Below are 16,962 nucleotides of genomic sequence, written 5' to 3' on the forward strand. Positions count from 1 at the left end.
TCAGAGTTTGGGCAGGGGGCAGCTCTTGATTTGTTATCAGTGTGGACAATCTGGGCACATGAAGAGGTTTTGCCCACAGTTGAGTGCCACTTCGGGAGCGTCTGGTTCTAGGCAGACGCAGGGTTTTCAGCCAGCTCAGTCTGTGCAGGCCTCGAGGGCCAATCCGGGAGCTTCGTCATCCCAGTCTGTGCAGCAGTCTTTTGCTCCGAGAGGTGAGCAGGTAGACCAGGGGCCTACGGGGCGCGTGTATGCTGTTACCGCGCAGGATTTAGTACCAGCTCCATCAGTAGTGAGAGGTACTTTTCTGTTTTGCAACTCAGTTGCTAGTGTGTTGATAGACACGGGTGCATCTCATTCTTTTGTATCTGCTGCATTTGCATCTGTTTTGGAATTGGAGTTAGCACAGTTAGCATCTCCTATTTGTGTGGTATCGCCTTTGGGTGGTGAGTTGATCCTGAAACAGGGTGTTAGAGGATGTGATATTGAGGTCGCCGATTATAGGCTTCCTTTTCCGTTTGTTGTCATGCCCATGAAGGGTTTTGATGTTATTTTGGGTATGGACTGGCTATCGTCATACCGGGCTGTTATTGATTGCTACCGCCAGAGGGTTACATTGTGTACCTTGAGCGGGGAGTGGTTCCATTTCTTGGGAGACCGGGTTGGTAGTGTTTTGCCACCGGGGTATGATTCGCGAGGGCGAAGTGAGCTTAGTAGTCTACTTGCTAGCTTTGAGAGTGGTGAGAGTGGTGAGACCCAGCATGTATTGCCGAGGGTGGTTTGTGAGTATTCGGATGTCTTTCCCGAAGATCTTGTTAGTTTGCCACCTCACCGAGAGATAGAGTTCTCTATTGATTTAGTGCCTGGTACGGCGCCGATTTCTATGGCACCTTACCGTTTTGCTCCAGCAGAGTTGGTTGAGTTGAAAGTTCAGCTCCAGGAATTGCTAGATAAGGGCTTTGTTCGCCCTAGTGTTTCACCGTGGGGAGCACCGGCACTCTTTGTTAAAAAGAAAGATGGTGCCTTGAGATTGTGTATTGACTACCGGAAGTTGAATCGGGCTACGGTTAAGAATAAGTACCCTATGCCCCGTATAGATGATTTGTTTGACCAGTTGAAGGGTTCCCGTTGTTTCTCTAAGATAGACTTGAGATCGGGTTACCATCAATTGAGGGTCAGGGAGGAAGATATTCCTAAAACGGCATTCCGTACGCGGTATGGCCATTATGAGTTTCTGGTGATGCCATTTGGGCTTACCAATGCACCGGCAGTCTTTATGGACTTGATGAACCGGATTTTCCGGGAGTTCTTAGACCGATTTGTGGTTGTTTTCGTGGATGACATCCTTATCTATTCGTCATCTAAGGAGGAGCATGAGGAACACTTGAGAGTGGTGCTTGAGTTACTTAGAGCCCATAGGCTGTATGCCAAGTTTGGGAAGTGTGAGTTCTGGCTGGGGGAAGTCAAATTTTTAGGTCACGTGGTATCCGGGGAAGGGGTGTCTGTTGATACATCCAAGGTTGAGGCAGTGCAAGATTGGGCACAGCCTAAGAGTGTGTTTGAGATCCGCAGTTTTCTGGGATTAGCTGGGTATTACCGTCGGTTTGTGAAAGATTTCTCCAGGTTAGCGTCACCGTTGACTAGACTGACTCGGAAGGGAGTCAAGTTTGTGTGGAGTGAGACTTGTGAAAAGTCGTTCCAAGAGTTGAAAGTTAGATTGACTACCGCTCCGGTGTTGATTATTCCGGAGAGAGGGTTGGGTTATGCGGTTTATTGTGATGCCTCACGAGAGGGTTTGGGTTGTGTGTTGATGCAAGAGGGGAAAGTGGTAGCTTATGGCTCACGTCAGTTGAAAATACACGAGAAGAATTACCCCACACACGACCTAGAGTTAGCAGCTGTGATCTTTGCCTTGAAAATCTGGAGGCACTACCTTTATGGTGAGAGGTTCGAGGTATTCTCGGATCACAAGAGTTTGAAGTATCTGTTTACACAGAGAGACTTGAATCTGAGGCAGAGGAGATGGATGGAGTTCATCGAGGATTATGATTTTGAGTTGCGTTATCATCCGAGAAAGGCCAATGTTGTGGCCGATGCCCTTAGTAGGAAAACCATTAGTGATGTAGCTTGTATAGCCATCCGGGAATGGGAGATGTTGGGAGCACTTGGCGAGTTTGATTTGCTACTGGGCGAATCTGTCGAGGCTACGGCCTTGTTTTCTGTTGTTGCGCAGCCTACACTTGTGATTAGAGTGTTAGAGGCACAGAGAGGTGACCTTGAGGTAGAATCCCTCCGAGAGAAGATCTCCAGTGGGAAAGTTGAGAAGGGTTTGACGGTGTATCCCGACCTGAGTGTGAGATACCGAAACCGTTTGTTTGTACCGGAGTCTTGCCGAGAGGAAGTACTCCGAGAGTTTCACCATTCGCGCCTTGCGGTGCATCCGGGAGGTACTAAGATGTATCAGGATTTGGGTCGCCAGTTTTGGTGGCGGGGTATGAAGAGAGATGTGGCTGTTTTCGTATCAAAGTGCCTTACTTGCCAGCAAGTGAAGGCCGAGCATCAGAGGCCAGCGGGTTTGTTGCAACCCTTGCCTATTGCCGAGTGGAAGTGGGAGCATGTCACTATGGACTTCGTTGTGGGTCTTCCGAGGACTCAGCGGGGTAGTGATGCTATTTGGGTGGTTGTAGACCGGTTGACTAAGTCGGCGCACTTTATTCCTATGCGCGTGAGAGATTCGGTAGATCATCTTGCCGATTTGTACATTCGGGATGTAGTGAGATTGCACGGGGTCCCAGTGACGATCGTCTCAGATAGAGATCCTCGTTTTACTGCTAGGTTGTGGCAGAGTTTGCAGAGTGCACTGGGCACTAAGTTGACCTTTAGTACGGCTTATCATCCTCAGACGGACGGGCAGTCCGAGCGTACTATTCAGATCCTCGAGGATATGCTTCGGGGTTGTGTCCTGGATTTCAGTGGGACGTGGGAGAGACACTTGTCATTGGTAGAGTTTGCCTACAACAACAGTTTTCAGTCTAGCGTTGGTATGGCACCGTTTGAGGCCTTGTATGGCCGACCGTGTAGGTCTCCAGTTTGTTGGGCCGAGGTGGGTGATGCACCTTTGTTGGGTCCGGAGTTGGTTAGGGAGACGACGGAGAAAGTTGAGCTTATCCGTAAGAGGCTTGTTACAGCCCAGAGTCGACAAAAGAGTTATGCCGACCGTAGGAGGAGGCCTTTGGCGTTTGAGGTAGGTGATCATGTCTTTCTGAAAATATCACCTAGGCGAGGCCTGATGAGGTTTGGGAAGAGTGGGAAGTTATCCCCTCGGTTTATTGGTCCTTTTGAGATCCTTGAGAAGATAGGCGAGGTTGCTTATCGATTAGCCTTACCACCGCAGTTGTCCGGAGTGCATGACGTGTTTCATGTGAGTATGCTTCGGAAGTATGAGCCAGATCCATCACATGTGTTGGATTGGACTGATTTAGAGGTAGATGAGGATGCCTCGTATGAGGAGAGACCGGTTCGGGTCTTGGATAGGCGGGATCAGGTCCTGCGTGGCAAGACCATTCCTTTGGTGAAAGTCTTGTGGAAACATCACGGAGTGGAGGAAGCCACTTGGGAACGTGAGTTGGAAGTCCGAGAGAAATATCCGGACTTGTTTGTTGATATGTAATCTTGTATTTAAAACTTTACATTTTGTTGAACTTAAGAGCTTTTATATATGTCTTAAGTTGTGAAACATTGAAAATGTTTTGGTTATTGGAAGTATGTTTTGGAACTTGCCTCATATGGAAGTTGAATGTAACATTATATGTGTTAAGTATATTGTTGACATTGGAAAGTTAGTGCATAATGTTGGTGCATGTTAATAATACATATGTTGTTTACATATTGTGATATGTCTCTTGTTAAAGGGATGGGATGACCGGTAATGGGTCGAATTGTTGAATGTTCAAGTGTAACATTGTTTAAAAAAAAAAAAACTTGTTTTTGAAAACTTGTACTTAATTTCGGGGACGAAATTCTTTAAGGGGGGGAGGTTATAGCGATCCCGGGTTTACCCTTGTTGTACAGTGATCCGGACATGTGTCCGTGGATGTTGGTAGTTGTTTATTTTCTAGTTTGCATCCTCTTTACTTTGTATATTGAGTTATAAGATGCGTTGGGCAGGTTTGTTTCAGGTTGGTTGCGTTTGGGAGCCTAGTGTTGCTGCCCAGATTTTTGGTCCTTCGCTCGAGCGAGGAGTATGTCGCTCAAGCGAGAGTTGTGTTGCACCTGGTTCTGGACCTGAGAGTTGTAGTTTCTGGCTCGAGCGAGATTTTCGTGGCTCGAGCGGTCTGGGTTTTTCTTCGCTCGATCGAGAACTTCTTGGCTCGAGCGAGAGTTTTCTGTGTCTGGTCGCTCGAGCGACCAATCCTTCGCTCGAGCGAGGGTGTTTTATATCAGCGGACAGCAGCGTCTAAAACATCACTTTTTCAGTCCTTTTCTTTGATTAAACCCTAAATCCGACACCCTCTCTCTCTAAACTTGCACTCTCTCTAAGATTTGATCTCCCTAGGGTAGCCTAAGGCCTTTGTTAAAAAGATAGAGGGCGTTGAGAGCTTCGATTTAATCTGAAAAAGTTTGGATTTGGAGCAAGTTGATCTTGGAGTCTTCATCTCCTTTTTGGCTTAAACTTCAAGGTAGGGATATCCTACTCCTCTCTATGGGTTTTGTCTTTAAATTTTGGTATTTTGAGATGTTGGGCTTGGTTTGGTAATTTTGTGAAAGTTTGGGGCTTTTGTGTAATTTTACAAAAGTTGGGGTTTTATTCATAATAAACCTAGATGCATGTTTGGCATAGAAAAATAGAATGATTGTTGAATCATTGATGAAAATGGGACCTAAGGGTTGAAATGGTAATTATGGAAAATGGCCTAATTACATTGTTTAATTAATTGGGATAATTAATTGGTGAGAAATGAGGAAATGAAATGTTGATTGAATATCCATTTGTGCATTTATTTTCTGTTTTAGAAATAACTGCTTTGGGCTATCGGTGGAGGATAGTCGAGATTGTTGTAGACAATGCATGATGATTAGGTAAACGGAAACTAATCAATGGAATGTGTCATGGAACTTGACGGTTGATAGAATACATTAATTGTGTGTATTGTGTGATTGTATATAGAACCAATGTGTTTATATACGTTATGTGTAGAGGAGGAGATAGGGGATGTACTCCGCGGTTTAGGGGAAGATAGGGGATGTACCTCTAAACCGGATAGGTATTTGGAGGAGATAGGGGATGTACTCCGTAGACAGAGCTCATATGCTTGTCTAGAGAAGTGAAGATAGAGCTCATATGCTTATCTTTGTGAAGTGAAGTGTGGATACAGCTTGTATGCTTATCTGTGGATATTGTTGATATACATATCTGTTGTAGAGTGTGGATACAGCTTGTATGCTTATCTGTGGATATTGTTGATATACATATCTGTTGTAGAGTGTGGATACAGCTTGTATGCTTATCTGTGGATATTGTTGATATACATATCTGTTGTAGAGTGTGGATACAGCTTGTATGCTTATCTGTGGATATTGTTGATATACATATCTGTTGAGAATGTGGATATAGCTTTTATGCTTATCTGAATGTGAGATATAGTTTTTATACATATCTGTGGAAATGATGATAGAGCTAGCATGCTTATCTGTTGAAAAAGGGAAAATGAAAAGTAATTGGGACTTGTAAGTCGTTGACATAAATATGTAATTTATGTGATTGAATCAGTGTTGACCAACTATCAATTGCTAATGTTTTAGTCATTGTTCATGGTTGGTTTAGTGTATTTCTACTGGGCTGTGGCTCACCCTATATGGGAATATCATTTTCAGGTGCAGGAAGCATGCCACCTCCAAGGACATAGCTGGGAGGCTAGTGGCGGGCATAGTTTTGTCGTTTTACTTTTGATGTATTACATGTAATTTCAAGCCAAGGGCTTAATGTGTAAACGAGTTAGAACTCTTTGTTGTAACCAAGTGTTAACTTGGAAAGCTGTAAGCCCGTAGGGCATTTTGTTATGAGGGTAACATGTAATACTTATGTAATGGAATTCTAATGAATGAAAGGAATGCGGTTAGTTTAAATGTAAATGCATGTCTTATCTGATGGGTTTATTGTTATTATTTTGAGGGCGTTACAATGACCTCGGCTTAGAATGATCTAGGCGTAACATAACCTAGGCTTGGCATGACTTCAGCTAAACATAACTTAGGCTTGAGGCACCACGGAAGGAACAGAGCATGTACACAACACTTAAGTAATCACATAGACATCAGAACAAGGCATGGATCTTACTTAGGCAAAACAAGTCATAAACATACAGATGCAAGCTCAACGAGTCATAATCATAAAAATGCTCATGAACATGACTAAGGCATAAATATGGGCTGTGACAGCAACTTAACACGGCAAAACATATAATGCAAGCAACATAACTGGGACATGAAATGTGGGTTGTTACAATTTTTATTTTTATTTGACTTCCATTTTTATTCAATTTACTTTTCTATTCAACTTCCTTTTTTACATAATTTCCAAATAGATCGTTAAGGTATAGTGGTTTCTGGATTGAACTTCCATTTTTAATTTTATGCAACTTTCATTTTTATAGCGATCCCGGTTTTCCCTTTTGTGCTTAACTGTAATCCGGATTCGGTTTTGTAAGAGTAATGTTGTCTTATCCTCTTTCTATTCCTTTCTCTTTGTGTTCGAGCTTTGGGTTGTGTTGGGCAAGTTGGGAATAAGTTGGTTGCGTTTTAAAACATAAAATCTTTGCCCAGTTTTTGGTCCCTCCGCTCGAGCGGCGCTTTTGACGCTCGAGCGGGACTCTGTTGTTGCTTGTTCGCTCGAGCGGGGAAATCATCCACCCAGTATTTCGTCTGCAGTGGTATACGCTCGAGCAGGGGATTGGACGCTCGAGCGGGAGTATGTGTCTGACGCTCGAGCAGGGAGTTTGACGCTCGAGCGGGCATCATGTCTGTAAAAGTTCTGGGAGCGTGCATCCGCCGCTCGAGCGGGGGATTGGACACTCGAGCGGGGATCTGTGAGTGACGCTCGAGCGGGGAGTTCGACGCTCGAGCGGGGCGACTTTTATATAAAGCCGAGATCCGACCTTTTTGTTAACTTTTCAACATCTCTTCTCTCTCTTACTTTTCGAAAAAGGTGTTTTGAGAGCTCCTCTCACTAAAACCCTAACTTCTCTCTTAGGATTGATCTAGTAGGAGTTGTTTTCTCACCTTGGGCCTTTACAAAAGTTGTGTTGATCGTCGAGGGCTATCTTTTAATCTGAAAATTTCGGGATTTGGAGCATTTTCGTTTCTTCATCTTCTTCGTTGAGCCCCATCATTCGAGGTAGGGATAACCTACTCCATCTTATGAGCTTTGTCTTTGAATTTTAGCATTTTGATATGTTGGGGGTTGTTGGGTAGTTTCGAGAAAGTTTGGGCCTTTGTGTAATTTTACAAAAGTTGGGGTTTTAAATATAAAAACCTATATGCATGTTAGGCATAGAGAAATGAGATTAATGTTGGGACATTGATGGAAATGGAACCTTAGGGTTGTTTTGTGAATTATGGTAATTTGACCTAATTGGTTTAATTAATTAATGCATATAATTAATTGAAGAAAGCGAGGAATTGAATTGAGAATGTTGATATATTATCCATTGTGCATTTATTTCTTGCTTAGAAATAATTGCTTTGGACTACCGGTGGAGGTTAGCGTTGATTGTTGTAGACAATGCATGATGATTAGGCAAACTAAAACTAATCAATCGGATGTGTCGTAGAGTATGACGGTTGATAGAATACATTAACTTTATGTATTGAGTGATTGTGTATATGACCAATGTGTTTATATGCATTATGTGTAGACGGTTGGTAGAATACATTAACTTTATGTATTGATTGATTGCGTATGTGACTCTGTGTTTACATGCGTTATATTGTGTATAGAACCTTTGTGTTTATATGCATTGTGTAGAGGAGGAGATGGGGGATGTACTCCGCGGTTTAGGGGAAGATGGGGGATATACCTCTAAACCGAATAGGATTGGGAGGAGATGGGGGATGAACTCCGTAGATACAGCTCATATGCTTGTCTAAAGAAGTGAAGATACAGCTCATATGCTTGTCTTTGTGAAGTGAAGATACAGCTCATATGCTTGTCTTTGTGAAGTGTAGATACAGCTCATATGCTTGTCTAGAGAAGTGTAGATATAGCTCATATGCTTATCTGTTGTAGTATTGATATAGCTCATATGCTTATCTGTTGTAGGATTGATATAGCTCATATGCTTATCTGTTGTAGCATTGATACAGCTCATATGCTTATCTGTTGTAGTGTTGATATAGCTCATATGCTTATCTATTGGAATGTTGATATGGCTCATATGCTTATCTGTTGTGGTAGTGATATAGCTCATATGCTTATCTATTGAAAAGTTTGTTTGATTTGATATAGCACTAAAATGTATATCATCATCGTTTGTGAAGTATGGAAGTAGTTTATGTGTTATTTGTAACGCCCTCAAAATTAGACCCATTATATATATATATATATATATATCATTGACATGCATTATTTAAAGAAAACAATTTATTAATTCATTCATCAGAGTATTACTAAATAAAAGCATTACATGTAACATCGAATAAAATGCCCTACAGGCTTACATCTTTCCAAGCCAACACTTGGATACAAAATAAGAGTTCTAACTCAATACAAGAAAAAGCCCTAGGCTTGAATGTTTACATGTACTAATAAATAAAGACAATTAACTAAAGATAGTCTTCTTTAAAATCCAGAAGCCAAACCCTCCCAAGCTAAGTCCTTGGAGGTAGCTTATCACCTGAACCTGAAAATGATGTTCCCATAAAGGGTGAGCCACAGCCCAGTAGAGATATACTAAACCAAATATAAGCATTGAATAAAGCAATAGCATTCAATAATTGGTTAACCAAGATAATCAGTTATATCTTTATACAGTTTCATGACATTAATGTCTAAGACACGTTTTACTTTCAAATATATTAATTCAATACGGCTCAGAACCTGGCCAAACTTACAACAGTGTACTATATGTATCAAATTCACATTCTTCCAATATCAACCAACAAATGAGACTCAGGCTCAAATCAAAACACTTCATACTTCCAAATTGATACACATTTTAGTGCTGTATCAATAAAACACTTCTATATAAATAAGCACACATAAAAGTGATGCTAATGGAGTCCATCCCCTATCTCCTCCCAAACAAAATCCGGTTTAGAGGTCCATTCCCTATCTTCCCCTAAACCGTAGAGTACATCCCCTATCTCCTCCCACACAAAACAATGTATGCAAATGCAATGCTCAATCAATACACGTATTTTCTGTATCAATGCAATAATCAAAATTAATGACTTAACCAATGTGATTAGTTTCAGTTATTCCTAATCCACATGCAATACCTACAACAATCACGACTATCCTCCACCGATAGCCCAAAATAGTTATTTCTAGACTGGAAATAAATATATCAACAATTCAATGGGCGAGTGATTTACACTATCCAACTACACCATTTAAGCATTAAATTTCCCAATTTCATGAATTTAACCAAAGTCCCCAATTCCCTTAAACCAATTATACAAATTAATTAATTTAAATAACTAGGGTTTTTCCCAAAATTATCAAAGTAACCCCAACTTATCAAAATACCAAAACTTAGAACAAAACTTATAAAATGGAGTAGGAAATCCCTACCTCGAAGAAAACAACCCAAATGGAGAAGATAGAGATGAATACCCAAATACCAATGTGCTCCAAATCGCCAAATGTTTAGATTAAATGAAAGCCCTCGACTCCCTCTATCTTTTTAATAAAGCAACTAGGGTAGAAACACACTCTAAATAGATCAAACCTAAGAGAGAAGGTGAGTAGGGAGAGAGAGAAGTCGGACCTAGGGTTTGGAATCAAAAAGAAGATGAAAAAGACTGATCAAAACCCGCTGCTGTCTAATTAAACTGGACAGGCTCGCTCGAGCGAAAACTTGGTCGCTCGAGCGACCAGACACAGAGAAGATACGCTCGAGCCAAGGAAGCCTTGCTCGAGCCAACAACCCAAAAGCTCGCTCGAGCGAAAGAAAACTCGATCGAGCGAAGAACTCAAACCCCCAGGTCTGAAACCAGACACACCCTCGAGCGAAGGAACTATTGCTCGAGCGAAGAAAAGCTCGCTCGAGCCAAAAACCTCTATTCTCAGGTCTAACTACAAAACGCAGTCCTCGCTCGATCGAAGAAACCCTGGCTCGAGCGACAAACCAAACAAAGAGCTTGCTCGAGCGAAGAACTGCTCGCTCGAGCGAAGAGTCAAAATTCTGGGCAGCATCCCATTGCTCCCAAGCTCAACCAACCTGCTACAAACCTGCCAATTGCATCCCCCAACTCAAAAATAGGAAATTAAAGGATGGTAACAGTCAAAATACAATGGTAGGAGCTACGGAACCTAAGTCCGGATACAATAATCATATGGGAAAAGACCGGGGTCGCTATAACCTCCCCCCCTTCAAAGAATTTCGTCCCCGAAATTAAGCATAAGTTTATGAAAAACAAGTTTTTTTTTTTTCTCAATTCCCAAAGATATTAAATAACAATAATAAACAGCTTGACCCAATACTGGTCACTTCATCTCTTTATCAAGAGGCGTCTCACAATATATATCTAAAACAACATATATCTCAACCTGCATCATTATTATGCATTATTCCTTTCAATATTAGCAATCCCCATATCATATTCAATTGCATGATATATACAACACATTCAGCAATGTAATCAACATATGCAATGCTACACTAAACTTCTATAATGAAGCAAGTTTCAAGATACACCCATTTACTAAAACATACTCAACGTTTTACAACTTAAGAAATATGTAAGGCTCTTAAGTTCAACAATAATATAAAAGCTAAATACAAGATTACAAATCGATAAACATATCCGGGTATTTCTGGCGGACTTCCAATTCACGTTCCCAAGTGGCTTTCTCCACTCCGTGATGTTTCCACAAAACTTTGACCAAAGGGATGGTTTTGCCTCGCAAAACTTGATCCCGTCTATCCAAGACCCGAACCGGTCTCTCCTCATACGAAACATCCTCATCAACCACTAAGTCGGTCCAATCCAACACATGTGATGGATCCGGCTCATACTTCCGAAGCATACTCACATGAAACACGTCATGTACTCCGGACAATTGCGGTGGCAAAGCTAAACGATAGACAGCCTCGCCAATCCTCTCAAGGATCTCAAAAGGACCAATAAACCGAGGGGACAACTTCCCGCTCTTCCCAAATCGCATCAAACCCCGTCTAGGTGATATTTTCAGAAAGACATGATCACCCACCTCAAACACCAAAGGTCTCCTCCTACGGTCGGCATAAGATTTCTGACGACTCTGTGCTGTAACAAGTCTCTTACGGATGAGCTCAACTTTCTCCGTCGTTTCCCTCACCAACTCCGGACCCAACAGAGGTGCATCACCCACCTCGACCCAACACACAGGAGATCTACACGGTCGGCCATACAAGGCCTCAAATGGTGCCATACCGATACTAGACTGGAAACTGTTGTTGTAGGCAAACTCCACCAACGGCAAGTGCCTCTCCCACGACCCACTAAAGTCTAAAACACAAATCCGAAGCATATCCTCAAGGATCTGAATAGTACGCTCGGACTGCCCGTTAGTCTGAGGATGATAAGCCGTGCTAAAGGTCAACTTAGTGCCTAAGGCACTCTGCAAACTCTGCCACAACCTGGCAGTAAAACGAGGATCTCTATCTGAGACGATCGTCACTGGAACCCCGTGTAACCTCACTATGTCCCGAATGTACAAGTCGGCAAGATGATCTAGCGAATCTCTCACGCGCATAGGAATGAAGTGCGCCGACTTAGTCAACCGGTCTACAACCACCCAAATAGTATCACTACCCCGCTGAGTCCTCGGAAAACCCACAACGAAGTCCATAGTGACGTGTTCCCACTTCCACTCGGCAATAGGCAAGGGTTGCAACAAACCCGCTGGCCTCTGATGTTCGGCCTTCACTTGCTGACAAGTAAGGCACTTAGATACGAAAGCTGCCACATCTCTTTTCATACCCCGCCACCAGAACTGACGACCCAAATCCCGATACATCTTAGTACCTCCCGGATGCACCGCAAGGCGTGAATGATGAAAATCTCGGAGTACCTCCTCTCGACAAGACTCTGGCACAAACAGACGGTCTCGGTATCTCACACTCAGGTCGGGATACACCATCAAACCCTTCTCAACCTTCCCACCGGAAATCTTCTCACGGAGAGATTCTACCTCAAGGTCACCTCTCTGAGCCTCTAACACTCGAGTCACAAGTGTAGGCTGTGCAACAACAGAAAACAAGGCCGCAGCCTCAACGGATTTCCCCGGAAGTAAATCATACTCCCCAAGTGCACCTAACATCTCCCATTCTCGGATGGCTATACTAGCTATGACACCAACAGGTTTTCTGCTAAGGGCATCGGCCACCACATTGGCCTTTCCTGGATGACAATGCAACTCAAAGTCATAATCCTCTATGAATTCTATCCACCTCCTCTGTCTCAAGTTCAAGTCTTTCTGTGTAAACAAATATTTCAGACTCTTATGATCCGAGAATACCTCAAATCTCTCACCATAAAGATAATGCCTCCAAATCTTCAAGGCAAAAATCACAGCTGCTAACTCTAGATCATGCGTAGGGTAATTCTGCTTGTGAATTTTCAACTGACGTGAGCCATAGGCAACTACTTTCCCTTCTTGCATTAACACACAACCCAGACCCTCTCGTGAGGCATCACAATAGACTGCATAACCCAACCCTCTCTCTGGAATAATCAATACTGGAGCGGTGGTCAGTCTAACTTTTAACTCCTGGAACGACTTTTCACAAGTCTCACTCCATACAAATTTGACTCCCTTCCGAGTCAATCAAGTCAAAGGCGAAGCTAATCTGGAGAAATCTTTCACAAACCGGCGATAATACCCCGCTAACCCCAGAAAACTGTGGATCTCAAACACACTCTTAGGCTGTGTCCAATCTTGCACTGCTTCAGTCTTGGATGTATCAACAGACACTCCTTCCCCAGAAACTACATGGCCTAAGAACTTGACCTCTTCTAGCCAGAACTCACACTTCCCAAACTTAGCATAAAGCTTATGGACTCTAAGTAACTCAAGCACCACTCTCAAGTGTTCCTCGTGCTTCTCCTCAGAAGGTGAATAGATAAGGATGTCGTCCACGAAGACAACTACAAAACGATCTAAAAATTCCTGGAATATCCGGTTCATCAAATCCATAAAAACTGCCGGTGCATTGGTGAGCCCAAATGGCATCACCAGAAACTCATAGTGGCCATACCGCGTACGGAATGCCGTTTTCGGAATATCCTCCTCCCTGACTCTTAACTGATGATAACCCGATCTCAAGTCTATTTTCGAGAAACAACGGGAACCCTTCAACTGATCGAACAGATCATCTATACGAGGCATAGGGTACTTATTCTTAACCGTAGCCCGATTCAATTTCCGATAATCTATACAAAGTCTCAAAGCACCACCTTTCTTTTTAACAAAGAGGGCCGGTGCTCCCCACGGCGAAACACTAGGACGTATAAAACCCTTGTCTAGTAACTCCTGGAGCTGAATCTTCAACTCAACTAACTCGGCTGCGGCAAAACGATAAGGTGCCATAGAAATCGGCGCCGTGCCGGGCACTAGGTCAATAGAGAATTCAATCTCTCGATGCGGTGGTAAACCAACAAGATCCTTGGGAAAGACGTCCGAATACTCATAAACCACCCTTGGCAACACGATCTGAGTCTCATCATCCTCACTAATCGAAAGGTTATCAAGTAGACCACTAAGCTCACTCCGTCCTCGCGGAACATACCCCGGTGGTAACACATTACCGACCCGGTCCCCCAGAAAATGAAAATACTCTCCGCTCACGGTACAACAAGTGACCCTCTGGCGGTAGCAATCAATAACTGCCCGGTATGACGATAACCAGTCCATACCCAAAATAACATCAAAACCCCGCATAGGCATAACTACAAAGGAAAATGGGATTCTATGATAATCAACCTCTATATCACAACCCATAACACCTTGTTTCAAGATCAATTCACCCCCAAGAGGTGACACTACACAAATAGGAGATGCTAACTGTGCTAACTCCAACTCCAAAACAGATGCAAATGCAGCAGACACAAAGGAATGAGATGCACCCGTATCAATCAAAACATTAGCAACCGAGTTGCAAAACAAGAAGGTACCTCTCACAACTGATGGTGCTGGCACAAGATCCTGCGCGGTAACAGCGTACACGCGTCCAAACAACCTCTGATCAACCTGCTCACCCCTAGGAGCATAAGATTGCTGTACCGACTGGGACGATGAAGCCCCCTGATTGGCCCTCGAGGCCTGACCTGACTGAGCTGGCTACTGACCCTGAATCGGCCTCAAACCAGATGCACCAGGTGTGCCACCCAACTGCGGGCAATACCTCTTCATATGCCCTGGCTGACCACACTGATAACACGAGAGTGGCTGGCCTCTACCCTGACTCTGGCTCTGAGATCGAGCCGAAGATGATGCTGCTCTCTGCACTCCTCCCCTCTGAGGACAAACTGGAGACTTGTGGCCCAGCTGGCCACACTTGAAACAGGTAATGTCTCCCTGACTGCCTTTCCCCGAACTAGCACTTGGCACAGGAAAAGTCGATCTAGAAAAGCTACCCTGAGACTGCTGAGGATTAAAACCCTTCTGTCTCCTACCACCACTCTGACCATCCTGACTCCTCTTGGAGCCCTTCTGTCCTTCCTCCTCCTCCTGCATCATGATTTCCATGTGGGCTGCAGCATCAACCATACGCCCATAATCCCGAATCATAGTTCCCCCCAACTCTCAGCTTGAGGCCACGCCTCAACTTCTTCTCAAACTCAATACAGCGGCGTTCCTCAGACGCCACCAACTCAGGTGCAAACCTGGACAAGCTAGTAAATGCAGCCTCAAACTCGGCCACTGAAGAACTCGACTGCTTAAGCTGACAAAACTGGTCTCGCAGCTTCTCCCTGACAGCTGGAGATAAGAACTTCTCCTGGAAAGCATTCACAAAAGCCTCCCACGTACCTCCTATACGACCCTTAGTAAACTTCCACCACTGACCCGCATCCCCCTTCAACTGGAAAGATGCCAAGGTCACTTTCAACCCTTCGTCTTCGATGCCAAGCATCTCAAACATCTTCGTTGTCTGTTCGAGCCATTCATCTGCCTTAAGTGGCTCTTTAGGATCACCCACAAATTCATCCGGATTAGACCGGAAGAACTCCCTTTTCAGAAAGGAAGGTCCTGCATCTGCAGCAACATCCCTAACTTGATTCTCAGCTCTGAGAATGCCTACTGACTCCCTGAATGCCCCTGCTATCTCTCGGGCTAAAGCGTCCATAGCCTGCTGGCCTATTGGCTCGGCCACATTGGCCTGGCCAATTCCCTCCTGAACTGCCGGAAACTCCTCTGGCACAGGCACCTCCTGCCTACCCGGCCTACCATGCCTACCACGTCCTCGTCCTCGTCCTGACATCCTAATAAAGGAAACAAAGACATTAGCACATTAATAAATGTGCCGAAGCTAAACACTTGCGTCCTAATGCATTGGACAACAATAATTCATTCCACGTAAGCACATAATCACATAAGCACCTACGAATTTCATTCCCGGATAATGATAGTCCCTATGCGTTACTATAGTTCCGGTTGGAAGCAGCAGTGATCAAGTGCCTTTCCAACAAGACTACTAGAAACTCAAGGGTCCAATCAACATCCTAGGAACTATATTCCATACCCACATAATCACATAAACATGTTATCACATAAGCATAAAACATTACACTAAGTCTCTATCAAACGAGACGAACCCAATGTGATACTAATCACTTCCTACGTACCTAAAGTATTCAAACCCGGTATGCTCTGATATCAAGTTGTAACGCCCTCAAAATTAGACCCATTATATATATATATATATATCATTGACATGCATTATTTAAAGAAAACAATTTATTAATTCATTCGTCAGAGTATTACTAAATAAAAGCATTACATGTAACATCGAATAAAATGCCCTACAGGCTTACATCTTTCCAAGCCAACACTTGGATACAAAATAAGAGTTCTAACTCAATACAAGAAAAAGCCCTAGGCTTGAATGTTTACATGTACTAATAAATAAAGACAATTAACTAAAGATAGTCTTCTTTAAAATCCAGAAGCCAAACCCTCCCAAGCTAAGTCCTTGGAGGTAGCTTATCACCTGAACCTGAAAATGATGTTCCCATAAAGGGTGAGCCACAGTCCAGTAGAGATATACTAAACCAAATATAAGCATTGAATAAAGCAATAGCATTCAATAATTGGTAACCAAGATAATCAGTTATATCTTTATACAGTTTCATGACATTAATGTCTAAGACACGTTTTACTTTCCAATATATTAATTCAATATGGCTCAGAACCTGGCCAAACTTACAACAGTGTACTATATGTATCAAATTCACATTCTTCCAATATCAACCAACAAATGAGACTCAGGCTCAAATCAAAACACTTCATACTTCTAAATTGATACACATTTTAGTGCTGTATCAATAAAACACTTCTATATAAATAAGCACACATAAAAGTGATGCTAATGGAGTCCATCCCCTATCTCCTCCCAAACAAAATCCGGTTTAGAGGTCCATCCCCTATCTTCCCCTAAACCGTGGAGTACATCCCCTATCTCCTCCCACACAAAACAATGTATGCAAATGCAATGCTCAATCAATACATGTATTTTCTGTATCAATGCAATAATCAAAATTAAT

The sequence above is a fragment of the Camellia sinensis genome, unplaced genomic scaffold (assembly GCF_055761805.1).
Source record: "Camellia sinensis isolate YWXY unplaced genomic scaffold, ASM5576180v1 Unanchor2, whole genome shotgun sequence".
NCBI classification, from domain to species: Eukaryota; Viridiplantae; Streptophyta; class Magnoliopsida; order Ericales; family Theaceae; genus Camellia; species Camellia sinensis.